Raw genomic sequence first — 3,531 nt, forward strand, 5'->3', positions numbered from 1 at the left:
GTTAATAAATAGAGATGCTATTGCTATTTTTGATTATGCAGAATCTAATGGTCTGAAGCTTAATCCGGCTAAATCGAAGGCAATGATCTATGGTAGTAATGCTTATGTGAGGAATATCGACCTTAGCCTTCTATCTCCCATTATAGTAAACCAGGTTCCCATTCCATTTGTTAGCGAAGTGAGGAACTTAGGGGTGGTTTTTACGCCTACTCTGTCCTGGAAAAAGCACATTTCACACGTGTCGCAGAAAGTGCACTATGCGTTATACAGATTGAAATTTAACAGAAACTCTCTTTCCACCGAATTGAGAATTAAGTTAGTAACGACGTTGATTACACCTCACGTGGACTACTGCTGCCTCGTCTACGACGGTTTGAGCAATGAGTTAAATATGAAGTTGCAGAGACTTGTAAACTGCTGTGTACGCTACATTTTTAATCTTAGACGTGATGAACATGTCACGCCCTACAGGCGTCGACTGGGTTGGCTCTCGGTTGAGAATAGGAGACTGTACTTTCTAGGCTGTCAGGTTTATCGTATCTTGTTCTTACAGTCTCCTGCCTACTTGAGCGAGCTCTTCACTTTGCCTGACTCATCACTTAGGAGATCCGACCGCCTTCTCGGTTCGTCTCTGACTTTTAACATACCGTTTTGTAGAACTGCAACGTATTGGAACTCTTTTCGTCCTTCTGCGATACGCTTTTGGCATTTTCTTCCTATCAACATAACATCTGTACCTTCCCTTCCATCCTTCAAAAACCTCCTCCGTTTACATTTATTCGCTACTGAATCTGGTTAGCGCTTGCTTTGTGGCCTGCCAGTGCAATTTTCGTAGTGCAATAGTATCACTACCTGGTTATACAAATTAGTAATCGCGTTATACATGGATTAGTAGTTATATTAGTTAAGGTTATATTATACGTCTACCGGTGCAATTTTAGTTGTGCAATCGAGTTATATTCATGTCATCACACTTAGTTACATCTTGTTCATGCTTATTCTTTTCTTTTGTTTAGTTTAGTTTAGTTTAGTTTAGTTTTAAGCATATTGGATGCATTACAATGGTTCATTGTAATGCATATTGTAATGCATTCACAGTTCTTGCGTTTTTACCTATGTATCTATGATTTTGATTTTGCCCTTTAGCAAATGTTCGGGCATAATAAATTTAATCAATCAATCAATCAATTAATCTCTCTCTGCCAATGCCAATCTTGTTCGTGAAATCCGTGACATAAAGTCTGCTCGGTCAACTCACGACGCTCATTTGAGTAATGAGCTTATTGTATCCGGCTTGCCATCGACGACATCCGTTACTCCTGCAAAACTCACTAAAAATGTACTCGCGGCATTAAATGTACCTCACTTGGCTTGTCACGTTCTTGGCGTGAGAGTGGTCAGCAGAGTACCATCTGCTACTCAGGGCCGTTCTAAGGCGACTGCAGCGTCGAGTTCGATGATTGTCACTCTTGCTTCTAGTACTGTGTGTGACGCCATAATTTCGAAAAAGCGTGAAAAGGGTGCTCTTAAACAGCAGGATATGTGATGCTGGTTCCGATCGATATGTATACGTAAATGTACTGCTCCCTAAGTGCACGTATGACTTGCTACAGCGAGTCAAGCGTATTGCTGGGGAGAACTCCTATAAGTTTGTTTGGGTAAAAAATGGCCATATATGCGTAAGGTCTTCCGACGGACAGCCCATTATCCGCATTGACTCAGACGCTGATCTCGCTAAGCTCGTCTGACGTGTCTCGCGGGCTCGTCCGTTGCCTTCGATTGTCCGACATGACTCAGTATGTAATTCTTCTTCGCTCCGCATTGCGCAGTTTAACGCCAATTCCCTTCGTGGGCATATCGACTTTATTCGCTTACATTTTAGTATTAATTCTCATCACATAATTTCTGTATCTGAAACGTGGCTTCATGCGGGTGTGTCGGACGATCTTGTGGCTTTGGATGGCTACTTTTTGGTTCGTCGTGACCGGGTGGGGCGTGTGGGTGGTGGCGTTGCTTGCTACGTGCATAATTCGTTAAAAGTCAGGTTAATTGCAACCTCTATCGGGATTGAGTTCAATGCTTCGGAATATATCATGATCGAAATTCGTTTGCCAAGTGATAAAGCAGTATTGTTCGTGTCAGTATATAAGAGACCTAAGGGCACTCTTTTAAATGAATTTGTTGAATCACTTACTGGTGTCTCTCATTTATATAAAAATATTATCATTGGCGGTGATCTAAATTGCAATCTTTTGACCGACTGTTATGAGGCGAATTACTTGCGCGAGCTAATGTCTGGCTTATCCTTGACCATCGTCAACTCTGATGCTACCTTTCCTGCTACTTCCGACTCGTGGCTGGATGTTCTAGTTGTTGATGATAGTAATAAGGTTTTTGCATATGCTAAACCCTTGAGTCCATTCGTCGCCGGTCACGATCTACTTGAATTGTCGTACTCACTCGATCGTAAGCTTGACTTTGATCAATCTATTCTGCGACGTGGTTACAGGAGCATAGACGCCTCTGCGTTACTTGAACATCTTGATGCTATTGCTGTCAACGTTCAGACTGTGGAGGGCTGCCCTTCTAATGTTGATGAGCTTTGTGCCTGGCTGTCTGGTACCTTACTTGAAGCACTCGATGTTTTTGCTCCTGCCCGTATGTCCATGATCAGGAAGCCTCCTGTTCAATGGCTTACGGACGAATTAAGATGCCGGCTCCGTACTCGCAATCAGTTGTACAAGCAAGCCAAACGTTCAAACAGTCTACTGGGTTATGCTAGATACCGTCATTTTCGCAACCAGCTTAACAACGACATCAAACGTGCTAAAAGTGAGTTTCACTTGGCTTCCCTTACCAATATTACTGACTCTGCTAAAATGTGGAGAGAATTTGCTCGTTTGGGACTGGTTAAATTTACGTCGGTTTCTCCTCTCCGCTTTCTTACACCCGATCAACTTAACTCTTACTATGTCTCAGTGTCTAGTACATTATTGCCTTGCACATATGCTAACTTTATTTCTGCCATCGCCTTAGTTTCTTGTACTTCTCAACGTCCTGAATTTGTTTTCTCTACTATACAGCCGGACTCGGTTTATAAGCTCATCTTTAATAGACTTCTTCACTCCTATGCGTCTGGCTATGATGGCATCCCGCTTTATGTTCTTCGCATTGCTTGGCCCGTTATTTCTCAGTGGCTCATTCCTCTTTTTAATCGTTCACTTGGAGCTTCCATATTTCTTTCATTATGGAAACGTGCGTTGATTCGCCCACTCTCAAAGATTCGCACTCCACTGTCACCGTCTGATACGCGACCTATTGCTAACCTTCCTAAAATGTCAAAAATTCTTGAACGCATGGTGGTCTCACAAATCACCGACTATTTGAACGAACATAACCTGCTGAATCCCAGACAGTCTGCGTATCGTTCTGGTTTTAATACGCAATCCGCTCTTTTACGTGTCTGTGACGACATTAGAATGGGAATTGATAAAAGTCTCATTACAATCATAATTTTATTCGACTTTAGTA

Source organism: Temnothorax longispinosus, chromosome 1 (genome assembly GCF_030848805.1).
Source record: "Temnothorax longispinosus isolate EJ_2023e chromosome 1, Tlon_JGU_v1, whole genome shotgun sequence".
Taxonomy (NCBI): Eukaryota; Metazoa; Arthropoda; class Insecta; order Hymenoptera; family Formicidae; genus Temnothorax; species Temnothorax longispinosus.